This window comes from Cottoperca gobio, chromosome 16 (assembly GCF_900634415.1).
Source record: "Cottoperca gobio chromosome 16, fCotGob3.1, whole genome shotgun sequence".
Classification (NCBI taxonomy): Eukaryota; Metazoa; Chordata; class Actinopteri; order Perciformes; family Bovichtidae; genus Cottoperca; species Cottoperca gobio.
The window spans coordinates 3,478,215-3,493,859 of NC_041370.1; the positions used below are offsets into that span (position 1 = coordinate 3,478,215).

The window sequence follows — 15,645 nt, forward strand, 5'->3', positions numbered from 1 at the left end:
ACACACTGCCTCTCTATGCCTTGTTTTTATAGCATGTACAAAAGTGCAAACTGAGCTCTGATAACACACATACAGACTATATCTTTATATATTCTAAATGAAATTAAGAACGTTAGCGTTTTAATGATATGATTGATTCAGGATGTTTTGTAAGTGGATTCTTTTGAGCGGTGTCATGCCACTCACTAGGTGATATGGTTTGGAGATTGAAGAGGGGGTCCAGGTTTTTCTTGTACATTTGTTTCATGGACAAACTAGCCAGAGTAAAAACATCACAGGCCAGTCGAGCAGCAGCAGAAGAAGAAGAAGAAGAAGAAGAAGAAAAACAGGAACTGGAACTGCAGTAGCTTGCCCTTTCAGCCCGCAGCACTCTGCTCTTTCCTGTCTGTACAGTTTCGCCCAGCGCAGTGGGCTTCTCCCCGGCCCCTTCATGTGCGTGCGTGTCGGGGTGCACTCGCAGTTAGCTCATCATGAAGTAGTAATCCCGTCTTTTTCTCGTAGGCCAGTTTGCATAATGCTCCAAAGTTCACAGCAGCTCTGGATTGGGGCGAGAGAGAGAGAGAGTTAAAGGGTTAATGATTAAGTGTAAGATAGGTGGACATGTGAGGCCCTGTCCTGAAAGGCCCTCTCCTCAAACTATGCACCGTCACACATACACAACCTAGAAGAGCACTCAGAGAGACAGACCTCCGCGAGGCCTTTTCTATAAGTCAAAACACTTTATTTGGATAGTCCGCCGACGCACAGCCTATTAGTTGGGATTCAAGTGTTTCTTTGTAGGGCGCACTATCCCGATATAGTGTCGGCGTGAAACATAATGAGAGTATCGGCCCGTGGTTCGGATTCAATGGGTTCTTCTTTGGCCCGTGCCACACCCTTCCAACCTAGTTTCCTCTCATCCTGCTGACAAACAAACAAACTAAATACATAAACCTCCTTGTCGGAGGTAATGATTATACGTGTGATTATGTTTTAACATCCAGGAGCTTTTCGTCTCTGCAGTCGGGACATCCAGGCGCCCTGATTGGTTAACTGAGCCGCATTGACCGGCAGCCTGTCCCCGTCTGAGCAGCGACGAGACGGATCTATAACAGCAAACTGTGAGATAGATGGCCTCCAGGCGGTCTGTGTAGCTGAGCTGATCGAATTTCCTCATCAGACCCCTGTGGTCTGGACTGCAGCATGTCACACACACACACACACACACACACACACACACACACACACTCCCACCAAGTCCTGTGTCTGTATTTAAACTGACAGCTGCCTTACTACTACTTTTCATATCTGAGCCACAGACGAGGCATCAGTCTCACCTGCTCTGTGCTCTTTCGCCCTTCTTTCTGTTTCATTTTTTCCTCGCTCTGTTTCAGGCGTTGTCTTGACTTCCTGCAAACGGCGGCGATGTGACTCAGTCACGATGATATTGCAGGCTAAAAAGATTGATTGTAACGCAGGCTCTCTCACATCCTGTTTCAGGCCTCTACAGTCAAAGAGCGGTAGACAAACAGCACAAAGATTACATTTCTCTATCAAATGAATAAAGGTTTCTCAGTTTATTTTTCTCATGTCAATATTGCTATTGATAATTGTTGTTGTTATTATTGTTCTCATCGGGTTATTTACCTCTCCACCTGGCATTATTATTATTCCATGGCTCTGTTAGCTGTTGCTTTTTATGTTGTGTTACATCACTTTGGATGATGTGGAATCCCCCGAAACTCCATTCCCTGTTTCAAAACCTTCGAGCCCCAAAAGAGACCTTTTTGTTGTCTTTAGTTTTCACAAATGTAATATAACTAAAACGTGTAATATTAATTTTGATGCTGATGGAGGGATAACATCGGGGACTGAGAGGAACGGGGCAGCGGTGGAGGATTTTATTTTAGGGGCAGAGTGATTTTATCCTTTTTGTCATGTATTGTAATTTTTATTTTATAATGTTAACTTTTTCTCTCTTTGCTTTCTGTATATTTTTTCAATTTTTTTTTGGGAGGGGAGGGAGGGAGGGAGGGGGTTGTATCATTTTAAAAGAATAAAATAGATGTGTATTGTTTGACTGTGTAAAGGTCTTCTCCCTCTTTCAGTCTCCTCTTTCGCCTCGTCTCCCCCGAGCAGTTACATAACACTGATGGAGAGAAGCGTTAATACCATGACGATGATGTAACATTCAATTTCTCCACTTCTTTCGTGGTTTTTTTTTTTTTTTTTCAAACTTGTAATTAAGCTGTAATCAGGGTTAATTAAAACCGGTTGAAACCCAATATGAATATGTTTGTTTATGACTTCTGGATATTTATTCATGACATGTAATCAGACAGCGGAGTTTTATTTGTAAACAAAGAGATTAACCCCCCCCCTGACATGTTGCGTCGACAGCAAGTCATATAAAGCCTTTTGGTGTTTATACACTTCTAAATTACAATTCATTAAAAAAGTAGTCCCCACGACTGCTTGTGAAGCTTAATGCAAAGGTGTCAAATTAATTTAATTCATACATTACAAAAATATATTTGTGTGAGGAACAAAATAAAATCATCTTTATAAGAAACGGTTTACTACTGCAAAGAGCATGTCTCACACACACACACACACACACACACACACCGGGATGCAGAGGCCTCTGAGGTTATACGTTTAGATGTTAAAGAAAAGCACTTTGTCTGCGGCGCTGCCCACTCACCCACATAAGGCTCACCCATTTACCTTTTAACGTGACGTCAGTACATGCTGCCTTGTCTTAAGCGCACTTATGGCACATACTGTATGTAAGAGGAGGAGGAGGAGGAAGAGGAGGATCAGCTACTGGAGCGAAGAGTTGCTTCTCTTTAATGGCACTTAGATTTTTAATATATGGGACATAAATGTTCAGAATTCATCTAAATTGGTCAATTGCTTCACTATTTGTGTTAATTGTACAGTTTATCAGTTGTGCTGTTATTGTTATGCTTTGAATATAAATATATATGTTTTAGTCCCAGGCCAACAATGCAACTTACAGTATACTTAAGACATAAAAAGAAATAAAGTAGTGACATAATGGTGCAAGTAAAATGCAGAAATAAGTCAAATATATCAATATAGAAACATGTAAGTAAGGAGATAATAATAGTTCAACTTCTCACTTCTAGCGGTGAAAAACTTTTGCTAAAAGATTCAAAGACACAGAAGTTTCTGTGCTGCCAACGTGTGTGTGTGTGTGTGTGTGTGTGTGTGAAGTCAGTGTAACCTGGTGTTACCTTCTTTGACCTTGGTGAGGGTCACTCTCTCTCTCTCTCTCTCTATATATATATATATATATATATATATATATATATATATATATATATATAATATATATATATATATATATATATGGTGTGTGTAGAGATTCCTGGCCTCCTCATATGTTGACACACCAGTCACCCAGGTGCTTCATTCACAGCAGAGAGAGAGAGAGAGAGAGAGAGAGAGAGAGAGAGAGAGAGAGAGAGAGAGAGAGAGAGAGAGAGAGAGAGAGAGAGAGAGAGACCGAGAGACCACAGGAACCGCTGTGCTCTCTCACCTGTGCCACATCCCTCTCCCAGGCGTCGCTTCCTCTCAGCGCCTGCTTTCGCGGAACCCTGCGCAGAGCCGGCTCTGTGCTCCACATGCAACCACAACCTCTGCATTATGCACACGTTGCACTGCAATAAGCCTCAGTGAATGCACACACACACATACATACATACACTACTGTTGCATCCTCTGTGAGAGTTACGGTGCAGTGACACAGAGGGCCATGCTAGTAAGTTCACCACATCCTCCACCATACAGAGAAAAGCTGCACCGCACAGGAGTGAAGCGCTTTCACAGCGACGGCACGTGCACAGACGAGTGTGCGCGCACATTGATGTGGTTTGTTTGAAACTCTTGTACTTGTATTTCCTTTTTTCTCTTTCCTTTCTGTTTCTATTTGACCCCAAAAGAAATCTCATATTAAGTGTTCTCTCTCTCTTTGGGGACTGAAACGTCAAAGACGAGTCTGATGAGTGTGAAGGTGAAGAAGACTGTGATGAAGCTTCGCACATACAGAAACCCAAACACGACTGTTAACTGAGACATTTCACATTGAATGTCTCCCCCTGCTGTTAGAACACTGAACTGCATATATCTGCATATATATATATATATCTTATTAGTGCTGTTTACTTTTATTCATATATCATTATATATGAATCCAAATCACAAGATTTGTTCCATTTTTTATTGGATTTTATTGGATTTTATTGGATATTTTTTAATAAAGTTTCATCACATAAAAAATATATATATTTTAAAACAGATCAGACATTAAAATCATTATAATAAAATGGCATAAAAGGCTAACTTGATAGATTTGAGGGTGAAAGTGTACATTTTACAAAGTATCTAAGGATATTCACTTAAGTACTTCATTACACATTTGAAGTATTTGTACTTTACTTGAGTATTTCCATTTTCTACTGCTTTATACTTCGAGTCCACTACATCTCATCTCACATTGCATTTGGATTATTAATATAAAATATAGATGAACTAATAGATGATGCTGTATTATTATAGATTAAACTAGCCTCAGTATATAAAGTAATTACGATGATCTCCACCTTCATCAGCTGCAACATTAAAGAGATTAACACATTAATGCATCAATAATAATCCAATAATATAATATTATTCTGCATAATATATACTTTTACTTTGAATACTTTAAGGTTATTTTGAAGCTGATACTTTTGTACATTTACTTGACGAATATGTTCAATGCATGACATTAAACTCTGAGTACTTCCTCCACCACAGGTAGTTGTACACATAAACATATATACATATATATACATATAGTTATTAACAAAACAATATCAAACGCTGGACTATCACGTGCAACATTTAATGCAAAAGTTAGAGAACAAAAGTATTGCAGTGATGAGGGGAATAAAGAAGTGAGAACAAGATAGATCCTGTTTGAAGGATATTAATAAATGCAGCGAGTCGCCATGTTAAATACCCATAATGCATATGCAACAAACATGTGACATATCGCACCAACTTGCACGTAGTTAATCAAAACACATTGTATCCATCGTAAATACTGAATGTATATTACGAGCATACATGTGATGTTCAACCTCTGTTGCAATGTATCAGTGTAAGAATTTAAAGAAGTGTGCTGGTTGTTGAAGAGCTCAGTCACCACTCGTTCTTCATCTTGTCTCTGATACAGGCAGGAATCTGCTTGTCCAAGGACGCCTGTCCATGAGGGGGCTGTCTTCATGACGTGGACCCTGAGGAACAGCTGAGGGGTCTAAAGTTACCGTGAACAAGAATGCAGCGAGCACAAGGCCCTACTGTTCTCCGTACTGCAGCTTTTATGGATGCTCTCTTTGCTTTTTTCGAGCCATTTAGCGTGGACATGCACGGAGCCACTCACCAGAGACTTTTACACACTTCTGTCTGCATGTCTTATGTACAGCATGCCTTCACTCAACTCTTTGGAGGTTGTTTCTCCAGGTTTTATACCAGCATGATGTCCCTTAAGTCATTCTCCTCGCACGGTCTGTGTGCAGCATTTATCAGACATTATTAGACAACATGACTCCTTGTCCTCTGCTGATGCACAAAGATCCCCTCCGTTCCCGTCAATAACACACTCTGTAACTAAAAGCCTACGGTGAAGCATGCACAAGTTCAGTACAAATCTATTCAAAGACTCTTACGTAAAAATGTTTTTGTAGAATTAGCCTCTGCCCCAGGTAGCTGTGGAAGCTTTTAAGACTAAATACCAAAATGTTTTAAAAAAGCCTAGCTGAAGCTTTGAAAAGCAGAATGTGTACACATAAGATGATACAATCAGGAAAAGTTAGTATTAAGTATTAAAATGTTATGTCATTAAAAGTCAGGCTGCACTTCAGTACAGCAGGGCTTGGAGCTAAATGCTAATAGAGAATGCTAACATGCACAATGACAATGTGAACATGCTAATGCTAAGTTGGTTTAATATTCACTGTGTTAGGGTTACATATTATTAGCATGCTAATGTGCTAATTAGCACTAAACACTAGTTGAGGTCGGTGGACATGTCATTGTTTTTTTTAATGTTCACAAATGAATATTGTGACCTGATGATTGACCTCCATGAAAAGTCAAAGTTATTATAATTCATCCTGAGGAGGAGAGGAATGTGTTTACTAAATGAACTTTTACTCAAGTACTGCACTTAAGTACACATTTGTGGAGCTTGTACTTTACGTAAGTGTTAGTGGGAAATATTATACTTTTTACTGCACTACATTTATTTGATTACTGTAGTTACTGATTACTTTGCAGATGAACATTTTAAAAACCTATAATGAGTATAGAAAATACAATTCAGGGAATTACAGAAACAGAAAATAAATAAAATTAGCTCTAATGCAGCTGACTAGAACATTAAAATGCATCTGCATGTCACTATCAATAATAATCTAATATGATAACAATAAAAATATCAACAACAACAATAGTAATAATAATAATAATAATAACACTAATTTTATATTATAATCATTATATAATAATAACAATAATAATTTAATATTATACTCATAATATAATAATAACAATAATAATTGAATATTATAATCATAATAATAATAATAACAACAATAACAATAATTGAATATAATAATAATAATAATAATAATAATAATAATAATAATAATAATAATAATATAACAATAATAATTGAATATTATAATCATAATAATAATAATAACAACAATAACAATAATTTAATATAATAATAATCATAATATAATATAATAACAATAATAATTTAATATTATAATCATATAATAATATAATAACAATAATGATATAATAATAATATATAATAACAATAATATTTTAATATTATAAGAACAGTAATAATAATAACTATAACAATATTAATAATAATTTAAGATTATTATTATAAGAAGAAGAATGTAATAATAATGTAACAAGTAAAGAGCCCATTTGGCTGCATGGTTAGTACTTTTACTTTTATACTTTAAGTACATTTTCTTGATTATACTTACTTTCCTTTACTTAAGTAAAAATGCATTTGAATTCAGGACTTTCACCTTAAAGTCGCACAAAGGTCGTATTAGTTATTTTACTTAAGTAAAATATGGTAAAACTTTTTCTACCACTGACCAAATTTCACACTAGAGGTTGCAATCTATGCATTTTACTAAAACTAAAAATCAACCTCATGTCTTCATAATTCAACCAGCATTATTATCTAAAAATTGTGCTGAATATTTTAAATCCAAGGCCATCTCCTGACTCCATTACTGGAGGCAACAAGAAGTCATAGCTGCAGGGATAAAGTCCGGCCTCCAGGTGAAGCTGGGAGGATAACTTCCTGGTAGAGTTCTTCAAATCCACACTGAATCCTCCAAATCTGAATCTTATTGTTGCTTTTTGATCGTTTCATTGGAGAAGCGCATCATCTCCATGACTGCAAAGCTGTTGTTAAGAGAACCTTGTCGTCTTCCTTTCTATTTTCATCACTTCTCCAGGGATTTGATGGGGCATGCATGGTGTGACGGGGTTGGGTGAGAGGTCAAGGCGAGGGTCAGAGGTTATGCTACTGTGAGCATCTGCTTTAAGAGACCCTGAGGTGAGAGACATTCCTGAAGTGGAAATGGCTTTGTGTAGAGTTAGAGCATTACGAGCTAGTTAAAGTAAAGTAAAGTATAACTTTATTTTATGTCAAACTCAGGTTATATCTCCTCTCATTTCCTCTCTTTTCATCCAGTGTCTCTGCTTCGCTGTCTGTACCTGAGGCCGGTCTGACAGCAGAGCCCAGCAGGGGACGAGGGTCTCTGGTGTTTGACTGACAGCCCAGTGATGAGCGCACAGAGAGAGGGTGAAGGGTGAAGGTCAGATGTCAGGCTCCCATGGAGAGTGGGAGAGCAGAGCTGGGGAGAAACAGAGGGGGGGGGGCTTGCTAACGAGGTGGGGTGCATGCAAGAATATTTATTTATGTTATAGACATAGAAGGTTTATAAACAACACATTTAACGTCTTACAAATAAGAAAATTGAGAAAAATGTAATTACATTATATTATTTGGGAATTGCAGATAACAGACGATGTGTTCCCATTCACACACTGTATGTCTGTCAGTTAGTTAGTTAGGTAGGTAGTTAGGTAGGTAGTTAGGTAGGTAGTTAGTTAGTTAGTTAGGTAGTTAGGTAGTTAGTAGTTAGGTAGGTAGTTAGGTAGTTAGTTAGTTAGTTAATTAGTTAAGTTTAGGTAGTTATTATTTAGTTAGTTAGTTAGTTAATTAGGTAAGTTGGGTAGTTAGGTAGTTAGTTAGTTAATTAGGTAGTTAGTTAGTTAGTTAGTTAGTTAGTTAGTTAGTTAGTTAGTTAGTTAGTTAGTTAGTTAGTTAATTAGTTCATTAGGTAGTTAGGTAGGTAGTTAGGTAGTTAGGTAGTTAGTTAGTTAGTTAGTTAGTTAGGTAGTTAGGTAGGTAGTTAGGTAGGTAGGTAGTTAGTTAGTTAGTTAGTTAGTTAGTTAGTTAGTTAGTTAGTTAGTTAGTTAGTTAGTTAGGTAGGTAGGTAGGTAGGTAGTTAGTTAGTTAGTTAGTTAGTTAATTAGTTCATTAGGTAGTTAGGTAGGTAGGTAGGTAGGTAGTTAGTTAGTTAGTTAGTTAGTTAGTTAGTTAGGTAGGTAGGTAGGTAGGTAGGTAGTTAGTTAGTTAGTTAGTTAGTTAGTTAGTTAGGTAGGTAGGTAGGTAGGTAGGTAGGTAGTTAGTTAGTTAGTTAGTTAGTTAGTTAGTTCATTAGGTAGTTAGGTAGGTAGGTAGGTAGGTAGTTAGTTAGTTAGTTAGTTAGTTAGTTAGTTAGTTAGTTAGTTAGTTAGTTAGTTAATTAGGTAGTTAGTTAGTTAGTTAGTTAGGTAGTTAGTTAGTTAGTTAGTTAGTTAGTTAGTTAGTTAGTTAATTAGTTAGTTAGTTAGTTAGTTAGTTAGTTAGTTAGTTAGTTAGTTAGTTAGTTAGTTAGTTAGTTAGTTAGTTAGTTAGTTAGTTAGTTAGTTAGTTAGTTAGTTAGTTAGTTAGTTAGTTAGTTAGTTAGTTAGTTAGTTAGTTAGTTAGTTAGTTAGGTAGGTAGGTAGGTAGTTAGTTAGTTAGTTAGTTAGTTAGGTAGTTAGGTAGGTAGGTAGGTAGGTAGGTAGGTAGGTAGGTAGGTAGTTAGTTAGTTAGTTAGTTAGTTAGTTAGTTAGGTATGTAGTTTATTGTTTTCTGTAATGTATTCACAGTCCAACAAATGGACCATACAGTTATGAAGGTATTACTATAATATATAATATATATAATAAATCATTGTATTAAAAATAAAACAAAATAAACGTTATATGTACACAAAACATCGGGATGTGTAGATGCACGCTGTAAATTAAAAGCTGTACTCTTCATCGTATATACAACTTAAAGTTTCTGATGATGGCGAGAAGTTAAAACCAAATTTCCATCCAAACAAATATTTTAACATTTGGACACTGATAAAAGTAAAAACAATGAATACACAATGGTGATGTGGCTTGTTATGTGTCTTTATTATTATTTATATTCTGCAGTGCAGAAGCTGCAGGAATGCAACAGTTAGTCCAGCACTGTTCACATGTGCAGAGCACCTGCCTGGCTGCAGGATCCTTGTGCACTTCAAATCAAGACTGCAGTTTGGACAGTGCAGCCATTTTCAAAGTGTTTATATGCATTCTGTATATATTCTGCCTTCATATAAAATAGTCCTTGACAAAAGCAATCTCCACCCTCTCTTGTACACCTTCAGTTTGTTGTTGTGAGCCCCATCTCCTGCATGCTGGATGGTATCTCTTCACATATTGTTTACTAGACTCAGACTAATAACATGACCCGGCTGATGTTTATCACAGAGAGCATATGTCTGACAACAAGTGCAGGAGATTTGTTTGAGGCAGTTTAGTGTCTCTATTATTACACCGTGTGTGCAAGTGCAAGTTTACAGTTTTAAACAGTAAAATGTTAATGTTAATTAAAGCATAAATTAAAGCAAGAAACATAAATATAGAATAGAAGAAAATTACAATAGAAATATATTATTAAAATATATCTGCGAGGAAAATTACAATACAAATACGAAAGGATACTAACGCTTTTAAGAGAAGCAATCAGGACTCGTAGTGTTTAATTTATTTAATTAATTGTTTAATGTAAATTGTTTAATGCCTGAAAAGGAAGAAAGAAGACAGTATTTCACAATAAAAGGCAAAGATTTGAGGAAAGTTAAAAAAATCAAATATTATAATAACTTGTTGGTGTATTCAGATCATTTATAGTAAACGTACATATACCACATCGTGAAAATACACTGTTACAAGTTAAAGTCCTGCATTGAAAATGTTACCTAAGTAAAAGTATGTAAGTATAATCAGGAAAATGTACTTAATGTATTAAAAGTAAAAGTACTCAATGCAGAAAAATCCTCACATTTCATTAACTCACATCATATTCTATAAATTCACATATTTTGTGTGCAAACATCTTAATTTGTAAGTATATATATTGAAACATGTCAGTTGCAGTGCTGAACAATTACAACTAGATGTCACTCTACATCAACATTCAATCAAGCCTCTTCATCCTCTTCCTTTGCCCCTCTCTATCTCCACACACGTGCACAAAATCAGGCAAGCACACACCAGTGGTAAACACAAAATATACAGCTCCTTTCAGCCAATCAGAACTTTCTTCTTTTTTTAGTTCCTCACACACACTTCTTTCTCTCCCATCAGAGAGAGAACGAGTGAGAGATCAGCATGCATGCATCAGATCACACCGACAAGGGGCGCTGCTGCTGCGAGATCCCGCATGGCTGTGTGTCTCAGCATGAGTCTGGTTTTCTACTACACAGAGAGCAGGGATTATGTAATGTTTACTATTATGGCAGTATATCTTTAGTGAGATAGCGTGCATTTATTCTTCTGTGCAGAGGTTAAAGCTCACTATACATATGTCATAAATCAAACACGTGCAAGGATGCCAGTCTCACGCGTGCCATCATCTCAAACAGGCACATCTTTCAGTCAGTTCTCGGCACACCGGTTTGTCTCCAGCACCAATGCCTGCAAGTTACAAACACGGGGTTAGCCGAGTTTACGCCAGACCACGCCCTCTCGGTCCAGCTGGTGGCAACACTCGTGATGACATCACCACCGCGCGTACCCATTGGCCCCAAGACGTTGCACACCTGTCCAATCGCCTGCCGGTAAAGTGACGTCAGCGGGTCGGGTCCCGTTCACTTTCAGTGGAGTGGGCGGGGCGGAGAGATTACCAACGTCAGAGCCAGCGGGATGCTGCGCCGTGATTGGCTGAATGCGCTGAAAGTCAGCGTCTGTTGCTGAGAGAAAAGGGAGAGGGAGAGAGGGAGAGAGGGAGAGCAGTTTGCAAGGGGCAACGATGCGTCGGCTGCACCACATATCGTTGTCCAGCTCCTAAACAAACTTTTAAAACGCGCACTCATGCTTATTTTCACCTGTGTCAATGCTTTAACTCAAAATAAGAATACAAAATAGCTGCTAAAATGCAGTTAATGCAACAGTTTGGATTTTGGGCCACAGAGTACAAGCCCCTGCATTGTGGTGCTTTAATCCTGCTGCACCAACTTCTATGTGGAGAAGCAGAAGGATTGATGCATTATCACCGTCTGCTCAGGGATGGCACTTGTGCTGTCAATTATGGTAAACATACTCCTTTTCAGAAGAGGAGGGGGCATGTGTGCCTTTTAATTGGCTCTCACTATTTTTCTCCCTCCTCTCGACCCTCCCTCGTGCTGTTCCTATGGTTCCCAAAGCTCTTATTGGATACTGTAAAGTTTGGGACAGGACACCGGTCTGGCTCAGCATCCCTTCCGCCATTGGCTGGATCCCCCCGTCTGTCAACTGGAATTTGACAGCCCGCCACGCCCTCTGCTCTGTGGCGCCGCCTTTGATTGGATACTGTACCTGTCAGCAAACTCTGATTGGTCAGCATGCCCAGCTGTTAGTGGTTCATTCACCATTTTGTGACTGTAGTGGAAAAGAAGACCGATAGTTTTTTATAGCCTTGTTTGAGTTTCTGTGGGGGAAAGACATGTTTTGCGGAGGAAAAGTAAAGTGTGAGTCCGGACCGCGCAGTCGTCAAAGCCGACAGCCAAGGGATGTTACCGAGAGTTGTGCCAGCCTCCTCATCAGCAAGATAGGACCATAAATCTTTCTGTGGCGAAGGGGGGGGAAAGGCTCTGTTTGGGGTGAGTTGAAACTAAGTTAGCAAAAAGGCAGTGAAGCTCAACTGACACGGATTTTAAATTTCCAGGAGCAGCGAGTTAGCACGAGACGAGCACCAACTGCCAACGGTCGGCCGTTAGTTCCGATACCGTCCGAATACATGACACCGCTTGCGAGCCGAGAGAAAGGGGGGGGAGGAGGAGCAGGGGGGGGGTGTAACAGCCTAAAAACTTTCTCAAATGTTTTTACCGCAGTCCCATGGACGACCGGGAAACATGTTAGCTTTCTTCGGCGTGACATTACAACAGTGTGGTTACTGTTGAGTACTTTCCCATCACCTTAGCTTCACGAGTTGTACCGTGGAGCAGCGCGAGCGTAGTAAAAAAAAAAAAAAACAATCGACCTATTTGCAGCATTGCAGCCCAAATGTTTACTAAAAGCAACGCAAGCTAATTTGGTGTTTTTATAAAAAAAAATGGGAGGAAAATGGGAAAACAAGAAGACAGCGTCCCGTTTTCCTTGTGGTCTGGCTGACGGTGTCATTATGTGGGTACTAGTAGTCTGCGTACTACGACTACTACAACCAACACTACTACTAACGTTACCGAGCTGCTTACTAGAGCGAAACACCAGGACACATTTCTGCTTTTTATTTATTGTTTTCTCCAAGTTTTTAATATAGACAAGAGTGTCACCTTTTACAGGCTCCATTAATAAGGAAGCTTCTCCCGTGTGTACACTGTAGGCGTTGTAGTGGATCTTTGCGTGCCAAACATTGTTGTACGAGGAAGAATTCGGCCCGTATAGTTTGGTGAAATACAACGTCACTTGAAACCGGTTGTTTGTGTCTGTTACCGAGCAGACCGGCTGACTGCCTCGAGTAATAATACTCCTTTGACATTGTGTAGCGCCTCTCGTAGTACTCGCAGAGATCAGCGCAGAGAAGCCGGGGTTGCATTCGGTGTTTTCTCGGCTTGTCCCTCGCCGACACTTCACTTTTCTGCACAGTGTCGATGCACCCTTGACTGGATCTCTGACTGGGCAGTTTTTTAACAGTTTGCTCATGTTTCTCTTTGGTTGTATTTTCAGTCACATGAATCGAATGCTTGTTTTTCTCAAAAGTGTCCTCGTCTGTCCTGCAGATTCACACGGTGGCATGCATTCCTCATATCTTCATTATTGCACTTGTTTAGGCAGAAGACACATCTCTCATGGTGTGGGCATCTTTGCATTGGTCATTGATGTGGCATTGGCAGTTCTGCCATTTGGTCCCAAACAGGAACAGTCACCTCTGATCTATGCTTCAGCCTCCTGATCAATATGGACCAGAAATGCACAAATGCCAGGCCTCTAGGTTTCTATTTTATTGATATCATATCTACAGTCAGATATGCCACCCACTAAACAGCTGCCAGTATTTATACTACGTCACAATGGATGTTCTCCATAACAAGCGCAGTCACACACTTTGCAGCTCGGCCTCTTGCTACACCTAAAATACCTTAACGAAATGTCTTCTTTATTCATGTTGCATGTAAGATCACATCCCACTCACTCATGAGTGCATACACCTAACTGTGTGTGTGTGTGTGTGTGTGTGCGTGTGTGTGCATGTGTGTGTGTCAAAGAGCATGTTCTTTTTTTGCTGTTTCATGTATGAGTGTGTTCCCTGGTGACCCAGTTAAGGGCAAAGCCGCCCTGCCATGCTGGAGTGTATGAGGGCACCACGGAAGCCTTCAATATCACATACTGTCTTCTTCTGTTGTACCATCGAACGTTCTTCCCTCTCCATCCCTGTCCTCGTCACTGCAGCCCTGCGCCCATACAGACACCCATAAAATGCTTTTAGGAGAGGGATGAGCTGCAGTGTGCCTGGTAACTACGTACACACTCACACTGACATATAGTGCAAATGCAGCGTTGAACAAGGTAGACACAACCTGAAGGCAGCTGCATACAGCCATATATATACCTTGTGTACTATAAGCAGCTCAAATGCCCCAACATGTCTCTCACACACACGCACATCTTGTGCCATTTTGCGGTGGGGCATAGGCAAAATGCTCTACGAATGCCCGGATATACTGGCATCAAGGTGGAGGTCTATTTGGGGTCTGTAGTCCAGTAATAGATACTGTAAAACTTCTTCTTGAAGTGTTGACATTGAGATAAGATTACCTTATGAATGACCGTTCTGTGTGTGTGTGTGTGTGTGTGTGTGTGTGTGTGTGTGTGTGTGTGTGTGTGTGTGTGTGTTTGTGTGTGTTTGGCGCATACATGCCCCCTTGTCCAACCTGCTAAGAAATCACAGCAAGGTGCTCTTGCATGAAAATGTTTATTTTTAGTCTCAATATTTATATGATGAGCCATTTTCTTTTTCTTTTTTATGTTTATTTTTACAGGAAAGCTAAACTTGCACCGGCCAGAGTGTGAGCTCCTACATAGTGTGTGTGCGTGTGTGTGTGTGTGTGTGTGTGTGTGTGTGTGTGTGTGTGTGTGTGTGTGTGTGTGTGTGTGTGTGTGTGTGTGTGTGTGTGTGTGTGTGTGTGTGTGTGTGTGTGTGTGTGTGTGTGTGTGTGTGTGTGTGTACGGCTGTTTTTACGGCACAATGAATGTGTGAGTGTGAGACGATATATAGGTCCAAGGGAGATTTTAACAGTGTATGCATGACTGCACTGTAAATTCCATGGAGAGCGTTTAGTGTGTGTAAAGTTTGATGTTGCTACGCCGTGAAAGGGGGGTTGCATTCTGTGTGTGCGTGTGTGTGCGTGTGTTGGGTGAAACAGCATCTTTTTGCTGTTTAAGGAGGAGTCCAGTCCAACCCCATGGAGACAATAGCCGTCGATTATACGTCTATTTTGGATTTACAGTAGCTTTAGACCAGAGCAGCAAATATCTCGCTCTTAACTTGCTCTAATGCTGGAAGGTGCAGACGTCTTGAATCTCCTAAATTATGACTGAGCTCCTCTTCGTTTCGTCTGGATGCTGCCCAATCAGGATTCCCCTTTTTTATATTTTTAGTCCTAATAACTTATGCACTAAAAGCCAATATTAGAGTTTTAGAAATGCTCTTGACATCTTGGATTGTAGCAAATAAACATTAAGAGTTAAAGGTCTGCAGTTCTTTTTAATGTAGGGGGTGTTTGTGGAGCACACACTGTGTGTGTAATGCTTTTGATCTTGCAGAAAAGAATTGGGACTATGTGAAATGTTAAAATCGTATGCCACTTATTATAAGGCAGCACTGAAACTATACATGCCTCCTGCATGAATTCATGTGTTTCCCCTGTCATTTTGTAAAACCTATTTGGTCTATGACAACGTTGGTATTTCCAATTGAATTCTGTGAATCAGATGATTGTTTGTCCT

The 15,645-nt window shown here is 39.3% G+C and overlaps 1 protein-coding gene across 1 annotated transcript in view; it reads left to right on the top strand.

Moving 5' to 3' along the window:
- Nucleotides 1–12,085: 12,085 nt before the first annotated feature.
- cicb (capicua transcriptional repressor b) overlaps nucleotides 12,086–15,645 on the top strand; it is a 37,899-nt gene continuing 34,339 nt past the window's right edge. The window contains 1 exon segment of the mRNA XM_029450980.1: nucleotides 12,086–12,299. The gene's annotated coding sequence lies outside the window, so the exon portion shown is untranslated.